Source organism: Hemitrygon akajei, chromosome 4 (genome assembly GCF_048418815.1).
Source record: "Hemitrygon akajei chromosome 4, sHemAka1.3, whole genome shotgun sequence".
NCBI classification, from domain to species: Eukaryota; Metazoa; Chordata; class Chondrichthyes; order Myliobatiformes; family Dasyatidae; genus Hemitrygon; species Hemitrygon akajei.
In genome coordinates, this window is record NC_133127.1 from 123,497,018 (window position 1) to 123,512,929 (window position 15,912).

The window sequence follows — 15,912 nt, forward strand, 5'->3', positions numbered from 1 at the left end:
CTACCAAAGTGCATGACCATACACTTCCCTACACTATATTCCATCCGCCATTTCTTTTCCCATTCTCCTAACCTCTCATCTGCAGATTCTGCAGACTCCCTGTTTCCTCAACTCTACCTGCTCCTCCACCTATCTTTGTATCACCCACAAAGCCATCAATTTCATCATCCAGATCAATGACATATAATGTGAAAAGAAATGGTCCCAACATTACCCCTGCAGAACACCACTAGTCACTGTCAGCCAATTACAAAAGGCCCCCTTTATTCCCACTCTTTGCCTCCTACCATGCAGCCAAACCTCCACCTATTCTAGTATCTTTCCTGTAATACTAGGGGCTCTTATCTTGTTTGGCTGCCTCATAGCGGCATCTTGTCAAACACTGTCTGGAAATCTAAGTAAACAACATCCACTGACTCTCCTTTCTCTATCTTGCCCATTATTTCCTCAAAGAATTTCAGACGAGATTTTTCCTTAAGGAAACCATGTTGAGCAGTCTATGTTATCATGTGCCTCCAAGTACCCCAAAACCTCAAACCTTAGTACTGGATTCCAACATTTTCCCAAACATTGAAGTCAGGCTAACTATTCTATAGTTTCCTGTTACTTTGCCCTGCTCCCTTCTTAAAGAGTGAAGCGACATTTGCAATTTTTTAGTCCTCGGGAACTATTCCAGAATCTAGTTTAGCTGGCTTAGATTTTGTTAGCCCATATAAAAGATTTCATAAAATAAAACTGTTCATTATTCCAGGATTACTCTGAAATACTAAGATAATTATTATGCCCTATTATCGATTGTAAATTATCTTCTCAAAACTCTCTACCCTCTCACTTCAATCTTTACTTCCAACAGCAAGCAAGAGGATCTCATATACTGGGGCCATCGGAGCTGTTCTTCAGTTGTGTTCCTTCGCCAATTCCTTTAGGCCGAAAATCCACATTCCCTAAGGGCTCCATCCATCCCCGTCTGGAACTCACATCTTTCTCTTGCTTTTCTTTTATCGCCCCTCATGCCCATTCCAGCTCATCCATAGGATTCTCCAAGAGAATAATTTCCCTATGAGCAACTCATCACGAAACTTTGCATATTATTAGCATTGTTAACTGATCTCTCTCCACAGGTGGTATTCTCCTCTTCCTTCAAATCTGCCATCAATTATCCTTCCTCCGAAAAGCCACTTCTCTTCGAACAAGGAGTGAGCTCCCAAACCTTTCCTGAACCTACATGTTTGAATGACCCCAGGCACCTCCATCCATTCCAAGACATAGATGCTGCTCTTATCAAAGTCTGATATGGCATCCCATGTATCTATCAGCAGGGTAAATAAGTCCCCTGCATCCTTTTCAAACTACCTACAACATTTTTGCTTGCTTTCTGAATTATCACTCTCTTCTACCTCTTTGTCATCAAGCCACTCAAAGGACATCGAAGACAGAACAGTGCAGCATGGGGTCAGGCTCTTCACCCCAGAATGTTCTGCTGAATTGATTAAATTAACAATCAAGTAGCCAACTAAGCTAATGTCTTCTCCCTCCACAATGTCCATATCCGTCCAGTTTTTGTCTATGTGCCTATCTAAATGTCTTTTAAAAGTCCCTAATGTTTCTGCCTCTACCACCACCTCATGCAGCGCATTCCCAGTACCCAACACTCTCTCTGTAAAAACCTTGATGCTCACATCTCCTTTGAAATGATCCCCTCTCACCTCAAACGTATGCCCTCCGGTATTAGACATTTTAACTCTGAGGAAAAGATACCGTCTCTCTCCTCTAGCAATGGCTCTCATAATCTTATGAACCGTTATCAGATCTCCCCCCAGCCTCCGCCGCTCCAGAGAAAGCAACCCAAGTTTGTCTAACCACTCGTTATTTCACATTCCCTCTAATCCAGGCAGGTTCCTGGTAAACTTCTTCTGTGCCCTCTCTAAAGCCTCAATATCTTTTCTATATTAGGGAAAGTATGCAATACTCCAGATGTGACCTAATTAGAGTGATGGAACAATATTAGCCAGTCCTCCAGGACCTTGCTTGTGGCAAGAGAAGACATGAAGATATTGGTCAAGGCCCAGCTATCTCTTATCCTGTCTCTCTGAATAATCTGGGGTATATTCCATCAGGCCCTGAAGACATCCACCATAACGCTCTTTATAAAACCCAACAGTAGCATATCAAAATGATCCAATCACTAAATCCTTCATGTCCTTCTCCTTAGTAAATACTATGTAAAGTACTCATTATGGACCTCACCCACATCCTCCATATCCAAGCAAATATTCCCCCCTTTCTGGCTGAGTGGTCCTACCCTCTTCCTCGTTATCCTCATGCTCTGTATGTATAAAATGGCTTCGGATTCTCATTAATCCTACATGCCAAGGACTTTGCATGGCCCCTCCTGGCTTTAATAATTCTATTCTTTTCAGGATTCTTCCTGTTGGATTCTAGTTTCCTAAGCTTTATATGCTTTTCCCTTTTCTATTCAACTAAATTTATCAAGTTTCTCAACATCCAAAGTTTTCTTGCTATGCCATCTTTGTTCTTCCTTCTGACGAGAACATACTTATCCTGTCATCTGTTGTTGCTCTTTAAACACCCTCTACATGTCAGATTGGACTTGCTCAAAAACAGCTGTTCCCAATTAACTCTCCCTAGGTCCTGCCTGATGTTCTCATAATTTTCCCTGCTCCAATATAACACTCTCCTGTAAGGTCCATACTTAACATTATCTAGAGCTATCTTACACTTCCCTAACTGCTCACCCACTGAGATAGGTCACCTGGCCAGGCTCATTACCCATCACCAGGTCCACTACAATCCTTCCTCTTGTTGAACCACCTACAATTTGATTGATTTAAGAAACCCTTCTGAATACACCTAACAAATTCTACCCCATCTGAACCTCTTGCACTCAGAAGGTCTCAGATTGTATTACAGAAGGTGAGGTCCCCCATGACAACAACCCTGTTGATTTTACACCTTTCCTTAATCTGACTGTATATGTGTGCTTCGGTGTCCTAGTCAATATTGGGGGGGGGGGTAAGTACAACCCCATCAGAGTGATTGCAACCTTCCAAATAAACCTGTGCATTAGAGTTTTTAAAGTGGAGAAGCCGTTTTACTGAGGCTGTTAAACACACTTGACCTCAGAAGTTTAGGTAGAGTGGTACAAGTAGCTGTCACAACTGGAGTCTTCTTGGTTGCAGTGGATGACCATAGCTGCTTCTGTGCCTTCTCATGCACTTTGCATAGCAGAAGCACTTTCCTGGTAATTGGATCTCTCTGTTGCGTGATGGATAGTCACTATTTGATTTTTTTTTTTGCAAAGCTTGCTTTCTAAATATCAGCTGCCATTTGAAATGTCACAGTTGTAGGTAAACTTTCAAGACCATAAGACCATAAGACTTAGAAGCAGAATAAGGCCATTTGGCCCATCAAGTCTGCATCGCCATTTCTTCATAGCTGAATCATTTTCCCTCTCAGTCCCAATCTCTGCCTTCCCTCACCCCTCCCCCCTATATCCCTTCATGCCCTGACCAATCAAGAATTCATCAATATCGGCATTAAATATAAATAAAATCTTGGCCCCAACAGCTGCCTGTGGCAATGAAATTCACAGATTTTCCACTCTCTGGCTAAAGGAATTCCTTCTCATCTCTATTCTAAGAGGACGTTCCTCTATTCTGAGGTTGTGTCCTCTGGTCTTAGACTTTTCCAATACAGGATACATCCTTTCCACACCACTCTATCAAGGGTTTTCACCATTCAATAGGTTTCTAGGTTTCAATTAAGTCCCCCTTCATTCTTCTGAATTCAAGTGAATACAGACCCAGAGCCATCAAACACTCTTCATTGGAGAAGCCGTTCAATCCTGGAATCATTTTCGTGAACCTCATTTGAAGCCTCTCCAGTTTCAGCACATCCTTTCGAAGATGACAGGCCCGAAACTGCTCACATTACTCTAAGTGAGGCCTCACCAGTGCTTTAAAAAGTTTCAATATTACATCCTTGCTTTTATATTTTAGTCCTCTTGGATTGAATGCTAACATCACATTTGGCTATCTCATCACAGACTCAAGCTGCAAATTAACCTTTAGGGAATCCTGCACAAGGGCTCCCAAATCCCTTTGTGCCTCAGATTTTTGTATTTTCTCCATTTAGAAAATAGTCAACTCTTTCATTTCTTCTACCAAAGTGCATGACTATACACTTCTTAACACTATATTCCATCTGCCATTTCTTTGTCCATTCTTCTAATCTAAATCCTTCTGTAGGCTCTCTACTTCCTCACAACTACCTGACCCTCCACCTATCTTCGATTTATCTACAAACTTTGCAACAAAGCCATCAATTCCATCATCCATTTCTTTGTTTAACATTTGGCTGTAAACAATAGTTAGTCTTCAGTTCTTAAAATGTAAACAAAGAGCAGTTATCAGTTTGAAGTAATAAAACAGCCTTGCAAAAAAGGTCTGTAGTTTGCAAATGTTTTGCCTGTGTAGAAGGTTATAAAACACTGCACCTGCTTTTCTTAATGCTCAAGGTAGAGTATTAGACAGTGGATTCTTTATTTTTTTTTTGTTGATTCAAACATACAAGTTGATTCTTAAGTCACTTAGTTCAAGGTAGCTTGCACAAAATACGGATAACAGTATTTAGCATATTAATAAATACATTTATGTACAACCTTGAATTGTATTAATGAATGTTTGGCACATATAGATGATGTATTAACTAATTGAAGAATTCTATCCCAATTCTCAATAGGAATAATAAGATTGAGCTCTCTTTCCCAATCATTTTTGGTCTTATCAAAGGGCACTGAACGTATCTTCATAATTATATTATAAAGTTTTGATATAAGCCCTTTTTGAGAAGGGTTTAATTCAAACAAACTCTCCAAAATATCTGAAGACACAAAATTTGGAAACGTAGGAAGTACCATACTTAAAAAATGCCTAACCTGTAAGTATCTAAAAAAATGAAATCTAGGCAAATTATATTTATTAGATAATTGCTCAAAAGACATAAAACAGTCACATATGGCCCATATGTCCAAGGATAAATTAGCTCATTTTTATTCTTATATAAACCCTATTTGTGACAGATGTCAATTAGAAATCGTGTCTTTAACTCATATGTTTTGGTCATGTCCGCTTTTGAAAAAATATTGGAAAGATATTTTTGATATTATCTCTGCGGTACTGAACATCGATTTACAACCCCATCCTATTACCGCAATTTTTGGTTTACCGATGATGGACTCACTCCATTTATCTCCTTCCGCCTGTCGAATGATTGCTTTTCTCACTTTGATGGCTAGAAGATCTATTTTGTTGAATTGGAAGGAAATTAATCCTCCCACGGTATTTCATTGGCTTTCTCAAACTATGTTATGTCTAAATTTAGAAAAAATTAGAAGTGCTGTATTTGATACTTCTATTAAATTTGAAAAGATATGGAGACCATTTATTCAATATCTTCATATGATGTAATATGGCCCTGTGCCAAGCTTATTGGTTTTTTCAGCTTTAATCGTATTTATGTTGAGAGGATCGGAGTTGACGACATTGATGTTTATGTATTCTTGTGAGATACTATGAACAGCCCTTTTTTTTCTCTTTTTTTAATTTTTTTTTTCTTTTTTTGCTTCCTTTTTTTTTCCTTAGATACTAGATTAGTAGGTTAGTCAACTTTGCATATATTTTTTTTCTTTTTTTATATTATATATTATGAAATATCTAGATTTACCTTGTTCATATATATACTATATGGTTCATGTTTCGGGAAAACTTAGTTATATTGTATTCATTGCTTATGTATTCCTTCATGTGTAATGGGAATTTGTATGTTTGTAATCCTTTATTAATATATTAATTGTATTTTGTTCATAATATTATTAATACTAATAAAAAGATTAAAAAAGAAAAAGAATAAATACATTTATAGTTAAAATGTTTATATTCTCAGAGAAGTTAGTTTTACAGCATTAATTATGAACTGTGAACATTAAGCTGAGGTTAATGGCTTTGAAAATGCTTTTAGATAATTTGTGTTAAAAGGATATCTGAGGAAATATGATATGCTTGTGAAGTCACTCAAGTGGGAGAAAAGGGGTTTAAATGTATGAAACAGTTCAGGCTTATTAGGAATGGGGTAAAGAACAGCAAGAAGCATCATGAAATAAACAAGGGGAGAATGAGAATCAATTCCTCCAGCTTTGGTTTCTCTGCCGGAAAATTAGTTTGTCTGCATTATGGTATGTCTTGTTAGTTTATAGAAATTGTACCTGTGTTTTCGAAATCCTTTTGAGTTGACAAAATCCTTTATGTTCTGTGCTTAATGTTTTATGTTTAAGAAATGTTTTATGTTTCAAAAGACCTTTGTGCTGTGTTTTGGAAATAGATTATGCTTTAGAAATGGTTTGTAATTTGAAAATGTTTTATAATGCTTCCAGATTCAAGATAACAATTCAATTGTTCAAGATAAAATAGAAAACATCTGTGCGAATTGAAAAATGTTTAAGATAGAAATCCTCTGTTAAATGTGTTTTAAGACATTTTTTTGGAATTAAACGTGTCACTGAAAAGAAATGAACTGTGTTTTAAACTATTTTGTTAGCTAGAAGTAACTTCTCCTTGGTGAGGAGATGTGGTTCCACCACTTGAAAGTGGTTATTGGCAGTTATTCTCACTATGGAGAATAAACAAGGAGGTAAACTAGTTTTTGAAGACTGGATAGTTACAGTATAATCTCCCGTTAGTGAGAGTATTCGTGGCTATTAATATTGGATAGGGTTTAAGGTCTTTTGTTTGAGTTTAGAACTTTACAGTCAGCAAACCCAATACCATCACAGTTGGCTCCCAACGTGAACAGCACAACATGTACCAGATCCTAACAATGTGCCACTAATTTGTAACTGGAGACAATAAATTGGCCCCTTTTTAGATTGAAAACAAGCACCCAGGTGGGGACCACATGCTTGTGTGTGAGAACCTGGTGACCCATATCTTAATCCAGGGATAATTGCGAGAACCGTGTATACCAATAGGGCATTCATGATGTAGTACCCACGTTAGTAAACCCTAGAGGTACTAATGAAGCCTGAACAACATACGTTTGGGAACTTGCACTAAATTTACTAAAAAGATTGACCATTGTCAGTAAAAAAAAAGAAAAATCTGGGATAAGTTCCTATATAGGCAGCTGCTGTGACTTCCATCAGGATTTAGGACATTTGAAAGTCCATATCAGATAGATGTGTGGATTTATAAACAAATAAATGGTGCAGATGTATGTGGAGGACTTAGTACTGTGTTGAGAAAAATAGTCCTAAGTCAAGGCTTAATAACAGCTGATAAGATAGGAGAACAAATGGCAAGAACAGACTGGGACCTCATTTATTCTATACTGCACACACATGGCAGTAGCAGGATTATCACTCATTTCCAGACAAGGGCAATGATGTACTGGCAGAGGGAATGTAAGATCAGTAATAAAATCATCAAACTAATCTGATTCCTTGGGTCAATCACATTCACTGAATTCTCCTACACCAGCCCCTCAGCATGGACGATGTAATCAACAAACCAAACAAGTTCCCTGGAGACCGCCTGCCTTACGAAGAAAAAGTCACCCTCAACCTAGATCGCTAAACACTAGGTACAGGCCACGACCATTAGGTCCACCCACTTCCTGCACGGAAGAAAGTCTTAGACCAAGGTACTCCTTCTGGTACAGAGGGAAAACCCAGAGGTCCCATCAATACGAAGGAGAAAAGTATGAAGCTGAGCACACATCACAAGGCCCGCTTCATCCTTCACTTTTAAATATACAAAGAACCAGGACTATCCCAAGCCCACTCTCTCCTCTGCAGCTCAGGGAAAACAAAATGTAAAAAAAGGAAGGCCAATATTAATGTAATAAAAACTACACAGGAGAATTTCAGCTACAACTCTAATCAAGGTGCTCCATTTTAATGAGTAGGATGCAGGCATACCTAGTCCTGCCTTTCCAGATGACAAAGCTCATACTTTTGGCAAAACTTGACCCTACCATTCTGATACAGCAACAGTTATTACAACAAATTCCTCAAAGGTCAACTTGTAAAAAGGTATAAATCTCACATAGATCTAGCCAATAACTTCCAGTAACACCCACTTCTTGAAAAAGACAGACAGAGGCTATGTAATCAACATTAAAGATCTCAACTGTCGAACAGAAGTATATTTCCTAGGTGTGACAATTACCATTCAGGGACTTGTGGATCTAGACAAAAAGCCTCTCTAGCAAAGACTATAAAAGCCTTACTATCAACCCTAGACATATTGAATTCTGTTCAAGCTTTCTTACCTGACCATGATCAGTCATTAAGACCATTATATGATATGGAAACAGAAGATTATGTTTTTACCCCAGATTTTGAGACACTGGAAAAGTTGATGTATCTGGTTCAGCAAGCCCTCCAAACACGAGACCAAACAAAATTTCTTTTTCTGCAAATTTTTGTTTCTCCAAGAAACACTGTAGCCATCTGTTATAATGAGGGAGAAGAAACACAAGCACTCATACACTATACCTCAAACAATGTCACCCCCAACAAAACAGAAATTTACTGCCTTAGAAAAATGTCTTACTACAGTACTCTATACACTTATTGCAGTAAGAACACTGCAAGAGGACAAACCAATTATTATACAACCAGAGTCTGTGAATTTGAAAAATGATAATAAATTACAAGGAAATAAACAGAGAGCTACCATAACTAGATATGGGATAAGGCAAATACTTTTACAAGATGATATCATCTTGGGAATACATTGCTGAGAACTATGACTTACAATCCGTACCTGTCGTGGAAGATGCAAAACCATCTCCTCTATGACCTAATGTAGCACAAAAATAATCTGCTCTATTCTCAAATATGGTACTGTGATGGATCAGCAATGAAAATCCGTATAGATGGATCTACTCAGTTATGATCCTTGCTCTTGATTATAAAAGCAAAACATTTTATCGGAACCTGAATTTGACCCACATGAGTTGCAAGTACATCCTTTAGGGAATCATACAGCTCAATTTGCAGAGGCTAAAGCCCTAGAATTATGTCTAAAACAAGTAAATATAACAGAACAACTCAGGATATGTACTGACTGCAATTATGTTAGATCTTCACATCTGGTCAGCTACTGGATGGGGAACACACAGAGGTAAACAGCTTCCACATTTGTCCACGTGGAAGTATATTTATGAATTCTTATTGACTTGACCATTAGTACAGGTGCTACACATCATTGGACATACTGCATGGCTCCTACACAACTGTGATATTAACTAGCTGATAGAACAAATAATGAACAAATAAAATAAGTTGTCAAGATGGACTTTACTACAGCTTTTTGTAGAATCTGAGCAATGGATAAGAAATAACTAGGATGATATTTTAGGAATTCTCCTAGATACCATGAAACCCAATTCCAAAGGACTTCCAACAGGGAACAAGCATAAAGTTGATGGTGAAGGGGTATGCCACCCCATAGAAAAATAAGAAGTAAGTACCACCTGTCTGCAAGTGTGAAGCCCTAATATGAGAAGCCCACCAAGGATTTGGACACAATCCTGTTGGTGGACAAGCCACTCATGCAAAATTAGTCGTGTTATACTGGTGGCCTTACCAGGTGCTGGGTGATTGTAAGTGATTCATTGCAAATTGTAAAGAATGTCTGGCCTAAAATAAAGGAATAGTCACAAGACCAATGAAGCCAACTACACCAATGCAGGTGTGGAAATTGATTACATAGACCAATATCTGGCATCCCAAGGCAACCCACCTTATCAGAAACCTAACAAGTACGGGTGATAATTGATCTTTGTATGACATATATGTCATTATGAGGATAGTCTCCACGACTTCTTGTAGTGAGATTACAACTGCCATAGCACTCCAAGACTCCATATTCCGATATGCTGGCACCCCAATCTGCATACATGCCCACCGAGGGGCTTCCTTCATTGGTAAAGGCTTTCTGGCCATGTGTGAGCAAACAGGCAAGCAAGTGGAGTACAGCACTCTATTCCAGCTGAAGATGAGTGGCATAGTGGAGTGAAGGAAGTGAGAGATTTTCACAATTGGCAAAACTGCATCACGGGCCTGATATGGAAACTGGACTTCCCTCAATTGCAGGACTCTGCAGAGAGCGGTGCAGATAGCCCAGTGCATCTGTAGATGTGAACTTCCCACTATTCAGGAGACTTACAAAGGCAGGTGTGTAAAAAAGGGCCCGAAGGATCATTGGAGACCCGAGTCATCCCAACCACAAACTGTTCCAGCTGCTACCATCTATTAACTGGTACCGTAGCATAAAAGCCAGGACCAACAAGCTCCAAGACAGCTTCTTCCACCAAGCCATCAGACTGCTTAATTCATGCTGATGCAACTGTATTTCTATGTTACATTGACTATCCTGTTGTATATAACATTTATTATAAATTACTATAAATTTCACATTGCACATTTAGACGGAGATGTAGTGTAAAGATTTTTACTCCTTTTTACATATGAAGGATGGAAGTAATAAAGTCAATTTAATTAATTTCAACTGGTCTAGGCAAAATAGGCTACACTTGTTCCTGAAGTGCAAATGTCTGTAAGCAAAGTGCCAATTGCGAAAATAGGAATACACAGGAATGTTACGGCTTATTTCTTCATGTACAATGTATACATAAATACACTCCAATTGATAATTCAGACCAACCATTGTCTCCTGCCAATAGAACTATCCTCAAACAATTGAGGAAGCTTATGGGAATTCAAGAGTTAGCAAAAGTATCTGACAAGAAAGTTTGGGGCCACTAAAAGGAGACTGGGTTCAAGAAAATTAATTCTGTTTAAGAGGCAAAACAGGAGGGGAAATTGAGACCAGGAAGGGAAACAAGAATGTCTTAAACCTCTCCATGAAGAAACTCAAACCTGCCCCAGTAAGATTTACCCCCCAGGATGAGTAGAACCCTTATAAGAGACTGGTTCATGGGTCCATCACAGAAAACCAACACCCCTATGGAAAATGGGGCGGAAGGGTATGAGATGTATTGAAAAAATAAAACACATGTTTAGATCTGAAAAGCCATAAAACATTCCTGCTAACTTGAGGAAGATCTCATAGATACATTGCACAGGGAAAATATACACAAGATGTATTGTTATTTTCTGAGTGAGACAGACTCAAAATTCAAGTAAGAAATGTTGCTTTTGCTGTGTTTTACTCTTAGTATTTGTGCTTATAATAATATTGTTCACTTCTGCTATATTTACCATTCAATTTTATGCATTTACTACAGAAATTGTCTCATCCGGCTCAGGCACCGCTAAAACTAAACAACATGGATAATATTAGATTAAGGGGATTTGCAAGCAATGATGTTTCTAATTCAGTTATCAGTAAATGGCCCTTACCTCTTGGTCATACATGGACACCAGAACTCTTACTGCTTGCCTCCTCCTGTTCACTTAAACCTTCACTCTGACCACATTACAGATGAAGTGAACACAGATACATGGGAAGGCAAAAAACCACTTGCAGAAATGATTAATAACATCATAACAAAACAAAAAGATTCCTGCCCGTGTATTGAAGGTAAACTCAAAGAGAAATCCCTTGACATGGATTCCTCTAAAAAGTATTCACACCTCTTGCAAGTTTCAATGTTTTATTGTTTTCCAACATTGAACCACAGTGAAATTAATTTGGCTTTTTTGACACTAATCAACAGAAAAAGACTCTTTTGTGTCAAAGTGAAAACAGATCTCTACAAAGTGATTTAAATTAATTACAAATATAAAATACATAACAAGTGATTACATAAGTATTAACCTCCTTTAGTATGACACACCAAATCATCACTGGTGTAGCCAATTGGTTTTAGAAGTGATATAATTAGTGAAATGGAAATTTGTTTTTGGAGACCTGTGTGCAGTCAAGGAATTTCAATTGATTGTAGTAAAACTACACCTATATCTGGAAGGTCCAACTGTTGGTGAGTCAGTATCCTGGCAAAAACTACACCATAGATACAAAAGAACACTCCAAGCAACTCCACAAAAAGGTTATTGAAAAGTACAAGTCAGGAAATGGTTACAAGAAAATTTCTAAGTCACTGAATATCCCTTGGAGTACAGTGAAGTTAATCATCAAGAAATGGAAAGAATATGGCACAGCTGTAAATCTGCCCAAAGCAGGCTATCCTCAAAAACTGAGTGACTGTGCAAGAAGGGACTAGTGAGGGAGGCACCAAGAGACCTATGCCAACTCCGGAGGAGTTACAAGCTTCAGTGGCTGAGATGGGAGAGACTCCACATACAACAAATGTTGCCCAGGTGCTTCACCAGTCACAGCTTTATGGGGGAGTGGCAAAGGAAAAGCCACTGTTGAGAAAAAACTGACATGAAATCTCAGCTAGAGTTTGCCAGAAGACATGTGGGAGTCTCTGAAGTCAGCTGGAAGAAGATTCTATGGTCTGAGGAAATCAAAATTGAGGTTTTTGGCCATCAGACTAAACGCTATATTTGGCATTAGCTAAACACTGAACATCATCAAAAGCACACCACCCCTACTGTGAAGCATGGTGGCGGCTGCTTCATGCTGTGGGGATGCTTCACTGCAACAAGCCCTGAAAGGCTTGTGAAGGTAGAGGGTAAAATGAATGCAGTAAAATACAGGGAATTTTTGGAGGTAAACCTGATGCAGTCTGTAAGAGAACTGCCACTGGAGAAGACTTGATTTCTGGCAAGACAATGACTCTAAGCAAAAAGCCAAAGCTGCACAGGAATGGCTTAAAAACAAAGTCAATGTCCTGGAGTGGCCAAGTCAGAGTCCAGACCTCAGTCCAATTCAGAATTTGTGGCTGGACTTAAAAAGGGCTGTTCACTCACAATCCCCATGCAATCTGACAGAGCTTGAGCAGTTTTGTAAAGAAGAATGGGGAAAAATTGCAGTGTCTGAAGTGCAAAGCTGATAGAGACCTATCCACACAGACTCAAAGCTGTAATTCCTGCCAAAGGAACATCTACTAACTACTGACTTGAATAGGGTGAATACTTATGCCATCAATTATTTTGTGTTTGATATTTATAATTAATTTAGATCACTTTGTGGAGATCTGTTTTCACTTTGACACAAAAGAGTATTTTTCTGTTGATCAGTGTCAAAAACAGCCAAATTAAATCCACTGTGACTCAGTTCTAAAACAATAAAATATGAAAACTTCCTCAGGGTGGTGAATACTTTTTTAAAGGTGCTGTATGCCCACTCATGACAAAGTAATTGTTAGACTAGGGCATTGTGAAAACCCCCTTTTTAATGAAACTTCTTCATTAGACAGATATCATAATGCACTTTCCCTTTATGACCAACAAGTATATGAATATGCTTACTTGTCATTGTCGTCTGAACCCTTAGTGCCTAGGTGGCACATGGGGCCTCCACGAGGGTCTTCCATTTCTGCCGGTCTTTCGCACAGCTGCTCGCCGTTACCCAGTTCATGCCGACTTCCTTCAGTTCTGCTTCCACACATCTTCACCACGTCATTTTGGGCCTGTCCCTACTTCGCTTTCCCTGTGGGGTCCACTTTAGTGATACTTTTGCTCGCTGATCATTTGGCATTCTCATTACACGGCCCAGTCATCTCCATCGTCTTCTTTTGACACAAACTGGGATTGATTCCATATTGCAAGATGTAAGCAAGTCTTGGTTTCTGATTTTCTCAGGCCAGAAGATCTTCTTGATACATCATAGACATTTTGTCTGGAACGTGTCAAGTTTCTTGCAGATGTCTTTCATCATCTTCCAACATTCACTTCCAAAGATTTTATATATTTCCATTTCAAATCAAAAGTTGAATTAAATTTATTTCATTCACGTTATTTCTACACATATGTCACCATATATGACCATCAGTTGCTTGCAGGAATTCAGACTAAGTACAAGAAACACAAAGGAATCATTGAAAGGCTTTACCCAATGGGACAGACAAACAACCAATGTGTGAAAACTAGCCCACTGTGCAAATACAAAAAGAATAAACAAACAAACTAATAAACAAACAATAAACACTGAGAATGTGAGACCAAGAGTCTTTGAAGGAGAGTCCAAAGGTTGTCGGAACAGTTTAGTGATGAGCTGAGTGAAGTTATTCTCTTTGGTTCAAGAGCCATGGTTGAAGGGTATAACTGTTCCTGAACCTGGTGGTATGGGTCCTAAGGTTCTTGTACCTTTTTCCTGATGACAGCAGCGAGAAGAGAGCATGGCTCGGATGGTGGGGTCCTTTCATGCAACTGTGCTCCATGTAAGTGAGCTCAATGGCAGGGAGGGTTTTATCTCTGATGGGCTGGGTCATATCAATTACTTTTTGTAGGCTTTTCTGTTCAAAGGCATTGGTGTTTCCATACCAGGCTGAGATGAAATCAGTCAATATACCTACACCTCCTCTCTTAACACAATTCAGGGTCCCAAACACTCCTTCCAGGTGAGGCAACACTTCACTTCTGAGTCTGTTGGGGTCATCTATTGCATCCAGTACTCCCAGTGCGGCCTCCTCTACATTGGTGTGACCTGACACGGACTGGGGGACCGCTTCGTCAAGCACGTCTGCTCCGTCCACCACAACAGACAGGATCTCCCAGTTGGGGAGTTTTTCGGAATTTTTCGCTGTTTTTCGGAGTTTTCAATCACATGGTGAATCTTCACACACTTCTTAGAAAGTAGCCTTCTTCATAATGGCATGTATGTGCTAGGCCCAGGACATATCCTCTGAAATGACAATACTGAAGAATTTAAAGTTGATGACCTCTCCACATCTGGTCCCCTGATGAGTTCTGGTTCATGGACCTCAGATTTCCTCCTCCTGAAGAAAATAATCAGCTCCTTGGTCTTGCTGACATTGAGTGAGTGGTTGCTGTTATAGCACCACTCAGCCAGATTTTCAGCCTCTCTTCTATATAGTGGTTTGTCACCACTTTTGATTCAGCCAATGACAGTGGTGTTGTCAGCAAACCCAAGTATGGCATTGGAGCTGTACTTAGCCACTCAGCTGTAAGTCTAAGGCAAGCAGGCAGCTAAGCACATAGCCTTGTGGTGCACCTGTCTCCAATTTCTCCAATTATGGCCACTATTCCACTCCATTTTTAAATGTCAGGGTAACATGACTTTTTTTTGCATTTCTGAGTTATGTTCTAAATGCTTCAGCGAAGCACATGATCCACATTTTTGTATGGGAGGATGAGATGAAAAGATGCGCTGAAGCAGAAGCTAAGATAAAATGAAAATGTTTTCTTCCCTGGTCAACTGAAACATGTCTTGACAGTTCTCACTCTTATAATTGCTCAGATGTGATCCTTTTGTTCACTCAGAAAGTGGAAATTGATGATGACAAAAGTTAGTCTGATGCATTATTATCAGAGAATCTCACTTCTTAAGGTCTATAAAGGAAATGACTCTTGGAGTAATTTGATGATTTAATCTCTGTTGCGTAACTTAAGATAGAAATGCCGAGTCCAGTTGTAAAGAATAATTTATGATAGATGCAACAAAGAAAGTTCTAGAACAGGAATTCCCAACCTGGGACCCCTTGTTTAATGATATTGGTCCATGGAATGAAAAAGATTGGGAACATGCTCCAGAAGGACGTGATATTCATCAGCAATGAATCAAAAAACTCAGTCAAATATAAAAAAGTAATTCTGTATACATTGCAAGAGTAACTGAACTGACACAATCAGACAAGCAAAGCACCTTCTTTTTACAAGTTTCCTTTACAAAGCCCCTGAATGGATGAATGCTCTAACTAAGACAATAGCTAAGATGCTTCCAGCTGTTGCAAATTTAGCTTCCGCAGCAGTAAATATAGTTTGCAGGTGGATTTGCG